The 19,693-nt window shown below is 32.3% G+C and overlaps 1 long non-coding RNA gene across 1 annotated transcript; it reads right to left on the bottom strand.

Moving 5' to 3' along the window:
• Positions 1–18,128: 18,128 nt before the first annotated feature.
• On the bottom strand, positions 18,129–18,937 carry LOC149207777 (uncharacterized). Its single transcript, XR_016252043.1, has 2 exons — positions 18,733–18,937; positions 18,129–18,582 (listed from the first exon to the last, which is right to left on the bottom strand). It is a non-coding gene; the product is annotated as an uncharacterized LOC149207777 (long non-coding RNA).
• Between the last annotated feature and the right edge of the window lie 756 nt (positions 18,938–19,693).

Below are 19,693 nucleotides of genomic sequence, written 5' to 3'. Positions count from 1 at the left end.
AACCTCCCTAAAGGCAAAGATGCCATTGGAGTTAAGTGGGTCTATAAGACCAAAAGCAATGTTGGAGGCAAGATTGACAGGCACAAAGCAAGACTTGTTGTGAAAGGCTACAAGCAGCAACAAGGCAAAGACTATGATGAAACCTTTGCACCAGTAGCAAGGATGGAAACAGTCAGAACAATGTTGTCTATTGTAGCACAACACAAATGGAAGATTTATCAGATGAATGTTAAATCTGCATTCTTGGATGGAGTGTTGAAAGAAGAGGTTTATGTTGAACAACCTCCAGGCTATGAAGTTGAAGGCCAAGAGCATAAAGTCTGCAAAATGAAGAAGGCTCTTTATGGGCTGAAGCAAGCTCCAAGAGCATGATACAACATAATAGATGCTTATCTGATTGAGAATGGGTTTGATAAGTGTGATGGTGAACCCAAACTCTACATAAAGGAGAATGATGGTAAGATTCTTATTGTTGTTTTATATGTAGATGATTTGATTTTTACTAGCAATGATGCTTCTCTCATTGCTGATTTTAAAGCAGTCATGAAAGGTTAATTTGAAATGACTAACTTGGGCTTCTTAACAGATTTTTTTCGAATTGAAGTAGACCAAAGTGAAAATGGTGTTTTCATTTCTCAAGTTAAATATGTAGAAGCGATGTTGAAGAGATTTAACATGTAGAATAGCAAGGCAGCTGTGACTCCAACTGTAATGGGGTTGAAATTGACCAAAGAAGACAACAACAAGGATTTTGATCCAAAATTATACAAGAGCATAGTTGGCAGCCTTATGTACTTGACTGCAACTAGGCCAGACATTATGCACGTTGTGAGTTTAATCTCCAAATTTATGGAAAGAACGAAAGAGACTCATTGGCAGGCAGCCAAGAGGATTCTAAGGTATGTGAATGGAACAAAGGGGTTTGGTATTTTATACTCCTCTTCTGAAAGTTTCATGTTGACAGGTTACACTGATAGTGATTGGGCTAGAAGTGTTGATAATAGGAAAATCACATCGGGGTATGTGTTTCATATGGGTTCGGGAGCCATCTCATGGGCTTCCAAGAAGAAACCAGTTGTGTTTTTGTCAACAACAGAGGCAGAGTATGTGGCAGCAACAACAGTAGCATGCCAAGCAGTGTGGCTGAGAAGAGTTCTCAGAGATTTGTGTCATGAACAAGAAAAGGGCACAACCATTTACTGTGACAATAGCTCGGCAATAGCATTATCTAAAAACTCTGTTTTTCATAAAAGGACAAAGCACATAGACACCAAATTTCACTTCATACGTGTGAGCATCACCACTTCTTCACCCCTGTGAGCATCACCCGATGCAATGAGTGTTAAGTGAACTATTCAAAAATCATGAGAAATTAGTCAGTTACGACTACCTCTCATGGAAATGGTCATACGTTTGAATGACTTACTTAACGCAGTTGAATCCCAAAAAAATGATCTAATATAATGCACTGCGTAAATCCCCCATACTTAAATGGTGAGATTGTTTTGCAGCACTGCAGAACAGAGGATCAGTTGCTGACATCTTGACAAAACCATTGGGAAAGAAAAGTTTTGATCATTTCAGGAAATTCCTGGGTATGTAGAAAAACCCAGCAGTTGAAATTAAGGGGGAGTGATGGAATTTAATTCCAACTGCAACATAAACAGCTGCACAAAAATCTGATTTGCTGTAGATATTCCAGACTATTGGATGCCTCAAAGTCGTGCTTGATATTTTCCACATTAATGTGCATTAAATTTTCAGCATTAAATTCCCCTGCAACTGCTGACTTCATTTCTTCAAAAGGCATCACCGCTTGCTGCATTCAATACGTAGATAAGCTTTAGAAGATATTTGTATTATTTTATTGTTTAAAGCCAAATATGTTTTAACGTATAAATGTAATGAACAACAGTTCTGTTTTATGTTAGAAGAATGATAGAGATTCTTTTCTGTAACGCACAGCAATGCTGAAACTGTAATTTTCTGAGATAACATAAATTGGTTTGTGGAACTGAAGCATTCCTGTTGTAATCCCTCTGTCAAGAGGAAGATGCTCTTCAGAATAATCTTTTGTGAAAATTCCTCTATGTGAGGAAGACGAATTTGTATCAGCTGGTTTACTGTTTATAAATAGAAGTTTTATTTGCGCGTTGCTGTTACACCGTAAGCAGAAAATAGTTACGCATTGATGTTACACCGTAACCAGAAAATAGTTACGCATTGATGTTACACCGTAACCAGAAAATAGTCTTGACGTCAAAACAGAGTGTTGCTGATACACGAGTTTTAGCATCGCTGAAACATCGTTGCTGTTACACGGCAAACAACAACTGACGAAACTGCGTTGCTGAAACACCGTATTCCGCAAACGATTTTTATTTCTGTTGTGTTAAAACAGAGTGTTGTTCTGGTTTTTCTGTTTTTTTTAGAATTATCAGAAATTCCAACACTCCCCACTTTAAAAATAGTGATACATCTACTAATGATCTTTTGCAACAATCAAAAATGATTTTCTAGACCACCAAAGGCTTTAAAAACCTGTAAACTGCTCCACATTGTCAACTATGCAAACAATACAATGATCCTTTCTGGTAAAATATCAGAGACAGAAAACGTGGAAGGCCAAACCAGCGTAGAAATTTGGATGACTTTCCCATCCCAATCCCAGTCCAATGAAAATGAAGCATCATTTAATTTATTCAGTATTCATTATTTAAACTGCAATTCTTCAATTACCTCGAGTGAAAACTACAATTACTTCAATCACCTAAATATTTGGACTGCATTTATTTAAATTCTGCAAATATGAGTCCATTAATTCTAACACACCCCTAATCCATTTTTCTCGAGACTTATACATAAACATTTCCTGAACCTTTCTAGCAGAAGCTCTGTTCTGTGTAGAAACCCTTGAACATTCGCAATCTTCAGATAAAATCCGCAAACTCGATCCATTGATTATAAAATTTCTCTGCATACATTTTTCTCGCGACTTGTGTATAAAAGTCTTTCGAACCTTTGCATCAGAGTTCAATTCCAGCGGAAACCCTTAAGCTTGGGCGATTTTTTGTATTTTCGAAGCCGTTGTTTAAACACTTAAAGTCCCCAGTGTTTTACACTCTAGATTGTCCCTACTCTACATACCAAAATTAATTGACACAGGAAGCACTAACACTCACTTTCCTTTGCGTCCTCCTTGCACATAAATATTACATTCACCTACCTTAACAGAATGACGGATAATAGTCATCGTGTGGGGATTACATTCCCCTACCTTCCCTGAACGAGGGATAATAGTCATCGTGCATGCAAGAAAATTTGTTTGTCATACACTACAAAAATAAATCGACATTATGAACACCCTCCGGCAGTGAATGAAATAATAGGTGTATTGGCGGTTGTGAAAAACGGAGAGGCAAGTACAGACAATCCACTTTTGAAGGAATACGGAGGTGCGGGAGCTAAGGACGCATCCACAACACAGTGAAAGAGTTTACCTTCATGGCTAGATCTCTGCCCTCCCGTATCGATGAGACCACTGCCACCAAGAGACACAGGGGCCAAATTACAGGGAAATCCACAAAAGAGACAGGGGTCAAATTACAGTGTGATGGGCACATGTCAGTGAGATCAGAGTATGCCACATGTCAATCAGAAAATAGAAGTGTTGACCACTGCACTGATTCAAAAGGAAAGCCTATCAGGGTAATTATGAAATATAATATTAATATCAAATATTTAATACTAGTATATTATAATATTAATATTATTAAATTTCGTAGTTCTAGATTAATATAATATTAAATTTTATATATTATAATATATATTAATATATTAAGATAAATATTTTTAATATAATATTATATTTAATTTAATATTATATTATTTAATATTTATTCACTCAGATAACATAATAGTTAATCTAATATTATATTATATTAAATATAGTATTATAATATTCAACATAATATAAAAGAGAGAAGGAGAAGAGAGAGGACATAGGAGGTAGAGACAAAGAGAGATATGGGAGGAGAGAGGGGAGAAGAGAGAAAAGGGAAGGGAGGGAGAGACGAAGAGAGATAGAGATGAGACAGAGAGATAGAGTTAGAGGGGGAAGAGACGGAGGGAAAAAAATACATAAAGATATAAAGGTGGAGAGAGAGGAAGTGTAACACTCCACATTAGTACTAATGTGATAATAAAACAACAATTAACTAAAAAAGATAATAAAACAATAATTAACCAAGAAAGATAATGATAAAAAAATAATAATAAATTAATAAAACAAGTAAGAAAGAAAATATAATAATAATAAATAAATAAAATAACAAATAACAAAAGAAATATAATAATGAGTTAATAAAACAACAAATAAAAAAAATATAATAATAAAGAAAAAAACAATGAATAATGAAGACAAGATAATAAGAAATAAAATAATAAATAAGGAAGAAAAGATAATAATAAAATAAAAGTTAGGATGATGAAAGACAAGTGGATCTATTTTTAATTCACTTACAATTTTTGGAATGGTTTGTTCTATGTAACTGGTGAAAAGGGGATGAGAGCATTCATTCATTGGAATGGTTTGTTCTATGTAACTGGTGAAAAGGGGATGAGAGCATTCATTCATTGGAATGGTTTGTTCTATGTAACTGGTGAAAAGGGGATGAGAGCATTCATTCATTCACTCCATTGATTGAATAGTCAAGAGTGATAGCTGCAAATAGATTGGTTACAACTTGTGTAAGGTTGAATAGAGAATCGCCCCATCACTTTTTGCGATCACCCTAATTTGGATAACGTGATAACTGTATAAATAGCAATAACACATATCATTGCTCCACATATATGTGGTTTTCTTAAATCTTTTTTAATCTTATGATAATTGATTTTGTAGATATGTTTAATGATAATAGCATGATTAATGTAATTAGGTTTATAAATTTTAATTTTAAGGTCGTTACATTAGAAAATCTAGTGCTTGACTTGAGATATCTATTGTTATGGTTCTATATCTTCTTTAATAGCATTTCTAAACTACCAGAGTTAATATTATCATTTTAAATATATTTTAAAAATTATTATTAATTTTTTTAATCAATTTTATTCTCTAAATTATAATTTAGACCAATAAATCAAGTCATCCTTATTCTCTTTTGTCATAAATTTATTTCCTCTCTCGATAAAATAGTGTTCACAAACCATGTATCGAATATCATTTTCAGACATTTCTCTAGTTATTTAATTATTCTGAGATTCTATTTTATAATAAAATATAAAAATGGGAGCAAGATCTAAACATATATGTTGTACTTTGTGATTACACTCGGTGTTTGTGATTACATTTATAATGCATACCTTAAGATAGAATAAAAAACAAAAAAAAAATTAAGACATAATGTTGTTGTACAGCCGTTTGAAACAAATGGATTTTTATATATATAAAATGAAAATAAGATTTATATATATAAAATGAAAATAAGATATATCTATATATATAAAAAATGAAAATAAAATTTATATATATAAAATAAAAATAAGATATTCAAATATTTAAAAAAAAAATTACATTTAATTTTAGTAAGACAAAATCTTTTAATAATTCTAATATAAATAGTAAATTCAATCCCAATATAATTCTAATGTAAATCATAAACTCAATCCCAATATAATTGGGAAAAAGTGGTATACACAGACTTACATTTCATCAAACTATAAGTATCAATGCTTTTCCAGTAACAAATTTTGACAGTTAAAAACTTAATGAGTTATTGAGAATATTATTTACGGTTTTTATTATTTTAGTTCTCAATGAAAATTTTGGTTATGGCTTGTATTATTTTAATTCTCAATGAAAATGTTGGTTATGATTTTTATTATATTAATATATTACCTTTTATATATGTGTGTCTCGGTCAGATTGAATGTTAGGTTAATAATTAAAATTATAATATTTTAATTACTGTTTGTATTATATTTTTTTGATGAGAATGAAATAAAACATGTTGGTAGATAATTCAATTGCAGCACTACTTGTTGAAGTAGTGGATTTGTTGACTGATCTATTTTTAAGGAAGTGGATTGGTTGAGTCATCAATTTTTAAAATTCCTTATGAAAAGATTTCGTTATGGATTGATAATAACACATTTTCATTTGGAAGAATGTGCTGCTCAGAAATTGGTGACTTCCTCTTCAAGTATAGATATAGCGGTTATTAATTCCTTTATTTTAGAGGAAAAATATGCGGCTAAGTATTCCGATTTGGTGTGATCTATTATTAGCCCAGCAAGGTACAACACAATCATCGACTATCACACCCATTATATCTACAAAGTCTATATGCATCCTAACTCCCCTTCGTCCAGAGAAAGTTGTTGCCTCAACATATACTTATGGATCCTTTACATTCACTCGACTCCCTTAAAGAAAGGAAAAAACAACTCCCCAACATATGAAGCTTAAAGCAGACCTTTCCACACATTTACATGTATCACTAACGAGTTTAGGGAGTGTATTAAAGACTCAAAATTGATTGGAATATAAACAACGATGGTGCAAGCACGGCTGGAGCTAACCAGTCATATATTGGGTATTTAATGCCTTCAGAGCAACAAGCCACTTAGTTCGATAATACGGGAGTGGGCAGATATTATTTAATGGCGAATTTGCCCGCTCTCGTGTTATCGCGTTAAGTTGCGTGCTGCTCTGAAGGCATTAAATACCCAATATATGACTGGTTAGCTCTTTCTGTGCAAGCACCGCACCAAATCGTTACTATTATTTAAATGGTTTTATTATAATTATTATATATTAAAAAATTAATTATTATATTTTGCAAATATAGTTATAGAATGCATTTTCTCATTAAAAGTTTATTTTACTTTATTTTACTTTATATTGACATAAATTTATGAATGATGTCATAATATTGATCGTACAATTTTTAAATTTATCCATATTTTTCCAATGAACATTTTATTGTTTAGTTAGAGTGATTATATTAATGATTTAGTGAAAGAAAAATAATAAAAACCCATGAATTGGTTATTAGTCTAGAATTTCAATGCTATGTTAGATAACTAATAAACTTAAACAGCGATTCTGCATGCGGAAAGAACTGAAAAGAATCACTGAAACTTAATGCCCAGGGATACGAGTTACCTCCAGCCATTGGTGATGTTTGATGAAGGCCACAGTCCACTTGCCTGCTACTTCTTCAACACTCTAGCTTCAATCCAAGCAAAAGAAAAAGAACACAAGAATTCTGAAGGCACTTCCGAGCTCTGCTATCTCAGCTAGATGGTGTAGAACTGAAGGGGGTTGAGATATGAGCTTGGGGACCAACAGATGAACATATAGCTAAGCTTCCATCAAGCTTCTAAAGGCTATGTGTTAGAAAAAGCACAAATCAAGGTAGAGATCAGATCAAAGTGATGGACCACTTTAGTAGCTCCCAATTATAAATTTAGTAATTGCAGTTGATTTTCTTAACTTAAGGAAACTACTGCAGTTGGTTTCCATAAGTTAAGAAAAACTGCAATTCCATAAATCAAGGTAGCTTTTGTGTAAAATCAATGGAGCTTAACATTCTCCCACTTGGTCCATACTTCCAAACTTAATGTGTCAAAAACCATTGACAATCTTTATTAAGTAATAGATACATGAATCATGGTGATAAGTCCTCTTATGACGAGTATTATCTTCCATGTATTACTATGCATCTATTCTTATTATAATTTATGTGGCAATAATATCTTAATGAATAAACCCTATGTTTATTCTTGGTCCTTCTTAAATGAATTTTCTCAAATCAACTTAAGGTGCACATAAATATGAGAAAAAACATCACAATAATTAAGAATTTCATTAACATTGTCCATACAATGAAAAATTGCATAATGGAACCAAGTCCCATATTCAATACATGATCCTTGAATTTAAACGGTGGCATGCCCTTAGTCAAAGGATCATTGATCATTAACTCAGTGCTGACGTGCTCAATGACCACTTTATTTTCTTTAACACGTTCCCTTATAGCTAAAAACTTAATGTCGATGTGTTTATTTCGACTCCCACTTTTTTAGCCATAAAACCAGCAGCTGAATTATCACAATATATTCTTAATGGCTTAGAGATAGAATCCATAATTCTAAGCCCAGAAATGAAATTCTTAAGCCATACACCATGTAAAGCAGCCTCAAACAGGATATACATAAGCATGTAGTCTTTGGTCCCTTAAAGGTACCTCATTACTTTCTTTGCAGCTCTCCAGTGGTCTAAACCTGGATCACTCTGACATCGTCCCAACATTCCTACATTAGGCTTCCGACAGCAGAAGCATATGGAATGTTCTTCATTTGTTCCCTTTCAAAGTTGTTCTTCGGGCATTGGTTCAAATTGAACCTATCACCCTTCACAATGGGAGCTACACTTGGTGAATAATCCTTCATCCGAAATCTCTCTAAAATTTTATTAACATAGGTTTCCTGGGACAGACCCAAAATGCCTCGAAATTTGTTTCTATGGATCTTAATGCCAATGACATAAGATGCCTCACCTATATCCTTCATATCAAAACTTTTAGAGAGGAATTGTCTCACCTCATGTAGCAAACCCTTATCATTGGTTGCTAGCAAAAAGGTCATCCATATGTAAAACAAGAAAACAAATTTTACTCCCACTAACCTTCAGGTATATACATTGATCCATAATGTTTCCTACAAAACCAAAAGAAGAAATTACATTATGGAATTTCAAATACCATTGGGAGGATGCTTGTTTTAAAACAATGAAGATGTGTTATTCATGAAGAAGTGTTATCAATCATTAATGAAGAAGTGTTATTAATCATCATCTTTTAGTGCCAGTGTGAACATGCATTGAATCATATGTGACATTGTTTTGCAGTAAAGACCATTAGACAAAATACCATTCCCTACATAATCAGATTTATAGAATAGACTGAAAGAGTTTTTTTTTTTTTTTTAATTTTAAGGAATATCCAAAGGGTACAAGCCTTGAAACTGAGATCAAGTTTCTAGAAAAACTTGGAACATAACAGGTCTTTTCTAACTCCAAAACAAAACCACTAGTTAAAGTTAAATAACATGTTCCTATAGCTTCCACATGCGAGCCCATCTTGTTTCCTGATAAGATGCTTTGCTCACTTCCCACTGGCTTCCTTTGGTTTTGCAAACCTTTGCAAGGAATTCGAAATGTGAATTGTTGATCCAGAATCAATCCACCATGTGTTAATATTAACATTAATCATATCAGATTCACAACAACCAAACGAGATTACTTCCTCATGTTCCGGAATGTCAGAACGAATTTCAGAGAAATTTGCAGGTTGTACTACTACATCAAAATAAAGAATCACATGCTTATGTTGAGGCTTAATAAACTTTCATGTTTTACCAATGTAAAACATGGTAAAAAGAATTGAATCAAATGACATGAAAATTGCCTGTGGGCTAAATTTTCAATTCAAGCAGATTCAATAAAACTTTATGAACTTTCACGTTTTACCAATGTAAAACATGCTAAAAGGAATTGAATCAAATGACATGAAAATTGCCTGTGGGCTAAATTTTCAATTCAAACAGATTCAATAAAACTTTATAAACTTTCATGTTTTACCAATGTAAAACATGCTAAAAAGAATTGAATCAAATGACATGAAAATTGCCTGTGGGCTAAATTTTCAATTCAAGCAGATTCAATAAAACTTTTATGAACTTTCATGTTTTACCAATGTAAAACATGCTAAAAAAGAATTGAATCAAATGACATGAAAATTGCCTGTGGGCTAAATTTTCAATTCAAGCAGATTCAACAAAACTTTTATGAACTTTCATGTTTTACCAATGTAAAACATGCTAAAAAGAATTGAATCAAATGACATGAAAATTGCCTGTGGGCTAAATTTTCAATTCAAGCTGATTCAATAAAACTTTATGATAAAACTTATTAATTCATAACTCCTGTGGGTAGGTTATGAAATTTTATCCTAATTAATCACATAAATATAATAAAAATTCCTGTGGGATAAAATTTATTATATTCAGTGTAATTAATTACAATTTAATGTCTAAATAATCTTTATGTGATCTTGTCAATCAATATATAATTTTATTTAATTAAAGATGTTGTGGCTACTCTCTAATTAATTAAAACTACATGGATCACTAGACATTAATTTTGTTGCATAAACAAAATTTAACCAGAGAGAAAAATAATGTTTACTGAAAGGAGTAAGTCAAAATGACATTTTAATAAACTCCATATAACTGTAATAATTCTCCAGCAAATTCAAAAGCAGGTTAAAGCAGTCATTATGACTACAAATTGATTGTTCAATTTATAAACTTAACCCGAAGATTGACTCACAAAATTGATTTTCAACAATGCTAAATCTGAACTTCATGCGAACTGAATGCCCAAATGAGAAATAAACCATTTCTTATTTCTCTTTAATTACAAATGTTCATAAATGTAAGTTCAATGTAATGTAATCAATTTACTTTGCATTTTGCATTGTTGATCTTATATAGTTTGTCCAAATTAACTATATAAATAAAAATAACATATACCATAACAATCTTTAACATACATATAAACCGTTATGGTATATAATCAAAGGGTAATACCATGTGTTATAAACAAAATCCAACGTTAAACAAATACTTGGCATGGTATAAACTCCACCCAAAATTATCAAATAACATAAAATGATCTTAAAAAATGAATGTGATTGCAGATGCCAAGAACCTGAGTTAATGGTATATGCGTATTCACGCTAGGATGGACTGATGCCACAGTCTTTTCAATGCGGCTTCCACCATGCAAAAATTTTGAATCACTAACACGTTTGGCTTTACTTCCCTCAAATATATATATATTTATATACTAGTGAATACGTCACTATAAATGAGCTAGCATGTTATTGAATGGCTAGTATAAGGGAACGTATACAACTACCTAGTATCATCGATCCAAATTCTATAAAATATCGAACATGGTATCGTGCATGACAAAATATCAAAACAATATGTTTAATGAACTATAATGGAGCACCACAACCATATTAAAACAACCATGAGTATGTAAACTACATATAATACATTTCTCTTTCTACATGGGCAAGTCACCCATCATTTCGGTCCCCGTTTGAAAGAATCACATGTATATCATATAACTTGTATGTTTAGATCAACATACAACTCACAACAACATCTTTAAAACAAATTTTTATCATAACAACTAACAATTCTACCCACATCTATTTCTGGTCGGAAATTATGGAAACTATAGCACTAATTTCAACTTCGACAAACATATCATATATGTGTCTGATGTGTTGTGCGTGTAAAGTTCGATGTTCTATTTCTGATAAGAAATTTCCAAATTAAATGAACTTGGACAAAGATTTTATACACGTATGCACATCTAAAGGTTACTGTTCAAGGAAATCAAGCAGTAACAGAGAACTAAAGGTAACAGCAATTCCCATCTCAAAAGAGAAACATATGATTGTGAAAACTAACATACCCGGAAAGTTCTGCAAATATGATCGTTTTCTAAAGCAAATTGATTTCATTCGCCGTAGTGGCCACAGGATCGAGTATCCGGCTCAAAAATTGGTACGGCATAGATTTAGACTAGTCACTCAATAACAAAACAAAACAATAACATACTGGTTTTGAAATTGAAGCGGACGCCGCCATGGCCAATCAGACCTCCGAAGCACATGGCTCTGTTAGAGGCGACGAAACGGATCCAGGACGTCTCGAAACGAATGGCAGAAAACATTTTCAGCAGGGCAAGCGGGTTGCCTGCTCAGCCCAATTCATGGATTTGGTCTCTTCTCTCCTTCCGCCTACTTGGAATCCTTATCCTCTGTTTTCAATCGCATCCGTAAACACTCGCTTTGTTAGGCGAACTGGGTTGCATTTTAGGCGTTCGGCGGCGGAATTTTTGAAGGTAGGCATGGAACATTTTTCGTTATTCTTTTTCACAGTAGGATCAAAGTATAGGTTGTACAGTATATTCCAGAGATTGAACACTGTGTCAACGTATGTGTAGTTTTATGCAAAGAAGTTTCTTCTTAAAAAAAACTACAAAAGCTGCGATAAAATTGATCATGAGACACCATATTTTTATTAAGTAAACTTGTGTGAAGGATTGGCTGTTCGAGCGTCAGTGGTCCGCTAACCCTCTTATTAATGTGCGGCAGTCGTCACATATGCGTTTCTAACAACAGCAATTACAAGGGGGAAGTTGCATAAACACAAAAATTAGCAGTTGCAATGAAGATTATGCAAAGACGTTGTTAATGGAACGATTTTGTTCTCCGTTATAAGGAACAATGAAAACAGTTTTACGGTTCTTATCCAATATTCAAACATATATTTACAGTACAGAAGCTTTGATAATTGACTCAATACATCAAACAATCCGAACTGTACTTGCATATAATCATTAACGCGCACAATTTTTTTTTTTTTTTTGAAAAAATTACAAATACAAAGCACTTCAAAGTATTCGAATCGCACACCAAGGCAGAGGAAAATCCGCTCTGATACCAACTGTTAGATAACTAATAAACTTAAACAGCGATTCTGCATGCAGAAAGAACTGAAAAGAATCACTGAAACTTAATGCCCAGGGATACGAGTTACCTCTAGCCATTGGTGATGTTTGATGAAGGCCACAGTCCACTTGCCTGCTACTTCTTCAGCACTCCAGCTTCAATCCAAGCAAAAGAAAAAGAACACAAGAGTTCTGAAGGCACTTCCGAGCTCTGCTATCTCAGCTAGATGGTGTAGAACTGAAGGGGGTTGAGATATGAGCTTGGGGACCAACAGATGAACATATACCTAAGCTTCCATCAAGCTTCTAAAGGCTATGTGTTAGAAAAACCACAAATCAAAGTAGAGATCAGATCAAAGTGATGGACCACTTTAGTAGCTCCCAATTATAAATTTAGTAATTGCAGTTGATTTTCTTAAATTAAGGAAACTACTGCAGTTGGTTTCCATAAGTTAAGAAACGCTGCAATTCCATAAATCAAGGTAGCTTTTGTGTAAAATCAATGGAGCTTAACATGCTATTCCATACCATTAATTTTGTCATGTATTTTGTTCTTTTCAAAAATATGAATGATGTCATAACATTGATTGTACAATTTTTAAAGTAATCTATATTTTTCCAATAAACATTTCATCATTTAATTAGAGTTATTGAGAATATTATTTACGGTTTTTATTATTTTAATTCTCAACGAAAATTTTGGTTATGGCTTGTATTATTTTAATTCTCAATGAAAATGTTGGTTATGATTTTTATTATATTAATATATTACCTTTTATATACGTGTGTCTTGGTCAGATTGAATGTTAGGTTAATAAGAAATTATAATATTTTAATTACTGTTTGTATTATATTTTTTTTTGATGAGAATGAAATAAAACATGTTGGTAGATAATTCAATTGCAGCACTACTTGTTGAAGTAGTGGATTTGTTGACTGATCTATTTTTAAGGAAGTGGATTTGTTGACTCATCTAGTTTTAAAATTCCTTATGAAAAGATTTCGTTATGCATGGATAATAACACATTTTCATTTGGAAGAATGTGCTGCTCAGAAATTGGTGACTTCCTCTTCAAGTATAGATATAGCGGTTATTAATTCTTTTATTTTAGAGGAAAAATATGCGGCTAAGTATTCCGATTTGGTGTGATCTATTATTAGCCCAGCAAAGTACAACACAATGATCGACTATCACACCCATTATATCTACAAAGTCTATATGCATCCTAACTCCCCTTCCTCCAGAGAAAGTTGTTGCCTCAACATATACTTATGGATCCTTTACATTCACTGGACTCCCTTAAAGAAAGAAAAAAACAACTCCCCAACATATGAAGCCTAAAGCAGACCTTTCCACACATTTACAGGCATCACTAACGAGTTTAGGGAGTGTATTAAAGACTCAAAATTGATTGGAATATAAACAACGATGGTGCAAGCACCGCTGGAGCTAACCAGTCATATATTGGGTATTTAATGCCTTCAGAGCAGCACGCCACTTAGTTCGATAATACGGGAGCGGGCAAATATTATTTAATGGCGAATTTTCCCGCTCCCGTGTTATCGCGTTAAGTTGCGTGCTGCTCTGAAGGCATTAAATACCCAATATATGGCTAGTTAGCTCTTTCCGTGCAAGCACCGCACCAAATCGTTACTATTATTATCACAAATATTTAAATGGTTTTATTATAACTATTATATATTAAAAAAATTAATTATTATATTTTGCAAATATAGTTATAGAATGCATTTTCTCATTAAAAGTTTATTTTACTTTATTTTACTTTATATTGACATAAATTTATGAATGATGTCATAATATTCATCGTCAATTTTTAAATTTATCTATATTTTTCCAATGAAAATTTTATTATTTAGTTAGAGTGATTATATTAATGATTTAGTGAAAGAAAAATAATAAAAACCCATGAATTGGTTATTATTCTAGAATTTCAATGCTATTCCATACCATTAATTTTGTCATGTATTTTGTTCTTTTCAAAAATATGAATGATGTCATAACATTGATTGTACAATTTTTAAAGTAATCTATATTTTTCCAATAAACATTTCATCATTTAGTTAGAGTGGCTATGACAATGATTTAGTAAAAGAAAAATAATAGAAACACATGAATTGGTTATTAGCCTAGAATTTTAATGCTATTTCATGCCATTAATTTTGTCATGTATTTTGTTCTTTATAAAAATAAGTATGGTCAATTTTACAATTAGAGTTATGTTTGTTAAAACATTATTCAATAAAAACCAATCATTAATATTTGTATCAATTATAAAAATGTTAACTAAGAAAATAAATTAATAATGTGAAAATTTGAATAATTTTTTATTAATTATAAAGTTTTAGTGGTTAAATAGAATGCTAATATTCTTTATCAAAATTGATTTGGGAAAATTAATACTATATTATTTAATTTTGTTTAAATTAATTTTTTTAATAACAAAATAACAATATTTTATTATTTAAAAAATAAAACATAAAATTAAAATACTAATATTAAAAAATATTTAAAATAATTGGATTAACTATTATATAATTATTAATATAAGTTATATAAAAAAACCAAAATAATTTATAATAATTTAGTATTCATAAAATTTAAATATCATTTTATTTTAAAAATCCAAATTTGTTATGAGAAGCAATATATACTCAATAAACTTGCATTAATTGCTATATAAATTAAAAAATATAATATGATATATATTATTTAAGTCTAAAAAATTCTGTACAAAACACAAATTCATCAAATTTCTTTTAAACTCCTTGAATCTAGTTGTACTTATTTGAGCAATTTACTCAATGTAGATTTTCATATATATAAAATAAGAAGAGAACCACTCTTCTCATGAAAACAAATAACAATTTAAAAAATAAGAACGCAGTAATAACTGTTTTCACCGTAACAGGCCGTAAAATCAAAAAAATGATTTTTTTTTACAGTGCCAAGATTTTTTTTTAACAATAGCCAAAAATGAATTTTCTTTCTTATTGTGATGGGTCCTATAATAATTAAGTTTCTATTTTCTCTGGACTTTACCATGCAATAGGCAAGGTAGGGTATGTTACAATCAACACAACGATTGTGTAAAATGAGTAAAACTAGTAATTGTCTCAAAAGGTATAAAGAGAGGCCGATAGGATTATTAAATTGGAATTGTTGAATTTTTCAAGAAGAGTTAATTGGTTTGTGGAAAATCTTGTTTTCTTGGACTAAATCATTGTGCAATTACTTTTCTTTGGATGTTTTGTTTATATCTATATTACAAGGAACACATTGAATGTCTTATTTCATTTTAGAGTAAGTTAATTACCCAAAATCAAGAAACCTCTATAGATGGCCAAGCATATATGAAGCTTGCTAGTGACCAATGCAATAACCACCATGACTATCCTCTACCAATATATTTCATTGAAAACCATAATTGTATATTGCATTTAGAAAGTCAAAACATAATATTAGAAAACATGTTGATATATTGCTATTAAAAAGTTAATTCCATTAGAAGCCATGATATTATTATTATATTTTATAATGAATAATATACATATATAGAATGATACTACATTGAAAACCATAATTGTATATTGCGATTAGAAAGTCAAAATATAATATTCTAAACCATGCTAAATATGACATTACAAACCTTAAATATCAAAGGGAGAACTTAGAAGTTGGAAATTAAATGACCACAGCCATTCCGAAGATCATGTCTATAGAGACGTTAAAAAACCATGGTCAATGCCAAATTAGGAGGCCGGAAGGCAAAAACAAAAATAAAAAAATACCAAATCGTTGCTAACATTACATGTAGCCATGTAGCAAGAATAAAAGAAGCACTTCTTCCCCATGGATGCCTTCCTGATTGTGATCTCACGCTCGCCTGAAGATGACCATGCCTGAAGACGACTATCTAAACATGAACATGCATGCTCTCCTAAAGACAACCATGCTTGAAGACGACCATCTAAACATGAACACGCACGCTTGAAAGGAGGAACAACACACCGGACACTATTCAAATCAGCTAATGAAGTATTATAAATTCTTGAAAATTTTGGAAGAGTTTATAATGATGGTTTTGATCTTGTTGAAGACTGATTCATAGCACATGCTATTGCGTTAATAATATTTGACTAAATTAAATGTCACACGACAAGAATCAATCATTATCTGCATGCATAATGAAACACCATGGCAAATTATGCAGTGCGGTCAAAAATGAACATCATGCAGTTTTCAATAAAAAATTTGTTTTATATTGTCTGCATACAAGAAGGGTTTATCTGGCAAATATTTGTGGACGTTATTTATTTGTATTGCAGGTGCTCATCGCAAGTTAGCCTTATGTTGGACTGCGAATTCAGCCCAAGCCCATTGTCATTAATAAAATCAATGCTTTATACAGATATCTATTCTTAAATGAAAACAATTTCACTCTTCGCCATATTAAAAGATGCCAACAGCCGAAACCTCAACTACGCAGACAGGTTACTAACAGAATCGAACCTTCAACCTTAGGCACGAAAATCTTTCAAGTTCAACCATCTGATAACTGTAAAAACAATATTACAAAAGATTTTGCGCACATCTTGAAATGGATTTAAATATCAAATTATACCCCGACTGAGGTTATAAAGTTACTTTTCTCAAACCTTAACAATACAATGATTGCGTATTCAAGGAATAGTATCTAATAAATCCAATCTCTAGCTAGTACTCCAAATTTTGCATATATAATTATCTGAAAATCTAAATAGTCAAGTTAGTTCTTCCCCTGGTGGCGTTCGAATGCTTACTACTATAGACATCCCTAACTGGTCTGAATCTATTGGATACCCGTTTTAATAAACTCACATCTACTACAGTTTGCTCAAACAAATTTACAAGTTAAATGCGTAAAATCTAAAGATCAGATCGTGAAAATTTAACAGTGGATCATGACCCAAATCAAGGAGCTAAGACCTCATAATTAGTCTCCCGCTTAAACAAACAGGAAGGAACAGTGCAAATGCATTTTTATATATCCGACGGTCTATCAAAAGGGATTGTATATACATAATTATATCAAACAAAGCAGATACCATGCAGATTATTGAGTTTTTCCCTGCAAAAATTATTTGGATCTTGCGCTAGCAAAGCTCATGGCTCAAACGTCACTCTGTAAGAACACACATTTCCAACGTATCATATCGGCGTCTTACAAATTTTCAATTGATGTGGTTCGTCCACTCATGATTTTGCTTCCAGCAGTCCCAATGGGATTCCAGTGCACTCTTCAAATCACTTCACCCCTTATGGGGAATTATGGATAAAAGAAACAGTGGCTGGACTCTGCATACCTGAAAGAAAAACCACTTTGCTACCGGCCTTTCTATCTAGAGAGACGAGTGATATAGGGATTTCTAGCTAAAGGGATGAATGTTAGAGCGCTACAACAATGTGATTACGAAATTTATAGATTGGCATCTCATAAGTTAAAATTATTTGCAAGTGTCCACACGGAACTAAGTAAACCCAGACGAGTTTATCAAATCTAACGTTTATACAATAAAAATACACCAGCTAAAGGTCAGGTCTAACAGCCAGATTTAGGCAGTTCAAAAGCAGATTCCTGCATCTGGTTACGTTGAACCAAAGGGCAGTAAAAGGTGGATTCATAGCCTCCGTTTTTTCTACTCCAGATTGCAATAGTACTGTCAATGTAGTAGCATTCATGGTGGTTTCACCCAAATCAATAATAATATATTGTGTTGATAAATTTGTTCGAACATTTGAGCAAAGGGCTGGAAGGATTTACCTCATCTTTCAACATATGCAACAAGGTGGTCTTGCCTGCATTATCTAGGCCTAGAAATAGAATCTTGGCCTCTTTCTGCCACAGGCCTAGAGTGGCAAGAACGCTGTAAAACCAATCGAACAGAAACATCTTCGAGCCTTCCAATAGTTTCTTACGCAGAACCTGCGAATGACTCCGTAGAGACAAGGATACCCAAATGGGAAATCAGATCCAAAACAATTATCTGCAAATAACCCAATTGATTTTTCACCGTGTCGAATAAGCCGAAGTCCAAAGAAATCGAGAAAACGATAACTTTCTGCTATACCAGACCTGGAATTAAGTATTTCAAAGCCGAAAACGACCGTAGAAAGCTAAGGGTCCAGAATTGCAGAGACCCTGAGAATAAATAGCCACGCTCCAAAAACGAAAAAACCCACGACGGATCTGTCCCCGGAGCTTCTAGTGACGGAGGATTTCTGCTCCGAAATCTCGAGAAAAAGGCATTGTGAGAAAAGCCTCACGAATAAATAAATAAAAGCACACACGTATGTAATATGATAGATAAAAGAATGGAAAAAGCAGTAAAAATATCTTGTCATGACAAGAAGGCAACTCAATCTATATTTGGAAAAAACAGTCATAGTCAAATCAACGGTTGAAAGTGTCTCGCCTGATCCAACAGAGCAGGGTAAAAGTGTTGACGATTGTTGATGCATAGAAAGGCCTATCAACCTAATAATAAAATGTATAAAACTAACTCCAATAAAATATAACTCAAATTTATTGACGGTATGGCTCAACAGTCGTCTGGTTTTCACAGTCTTCATAATTAAGTGTGTATTTTCGCTCGTACAATGCAATGGACAAGGAAGGGTATGTTACAATGAACACAAGGAATCTGTAAGATGAGTAAAATAATAAAATGTATAAAATCAGCTCCATTGAAATATAACGCAAATTTATTGATGGTATGGCTTAACCATGTGTCAACGTTTTCTCATCGTACTCTTGCAAACGGTTCACCAAACCGATATTTGGAAATAACATCAACAAATAAATAGCCAATTAGATAACAAATAAATAAAAATAAAATTATTTCGAAAAATAAAAATAAATTTTTTAAAGTTATACTTTGTAAAATCAAAAAATATTTAACATATTTAAGTGAATAATAATCAATCATCCTAAAACCCAATGCTTTATTTTCGTCTAGCAATAGGGATAATAATAAAATATAATAAATTGAAAAGGAAAGAATGTATATAGATTGATAATAATAAAAAGTAATAAG

This window comes from Pinus tabuliformis, chromosome 1_2 (assembly GCF_031772625.1).
Source record: "Pinus tabuliformis cultivar Carrire ecotype Pingquan chromosome 1_2, CPIR1, whole genome shotgun sequence".
NCBI classification, from domain to species: domain Eukaryota; kingdom Viridiplantae; phylum Streptophyta; class Pinopsida; order Pinales; family Pinaceae; genus Pinus; species Pinus tabuliformis.
Note: the sequence above shows the minus strand (reverse complement) of the source record. Positions and strands in the feature narration are given on the sequence as shown.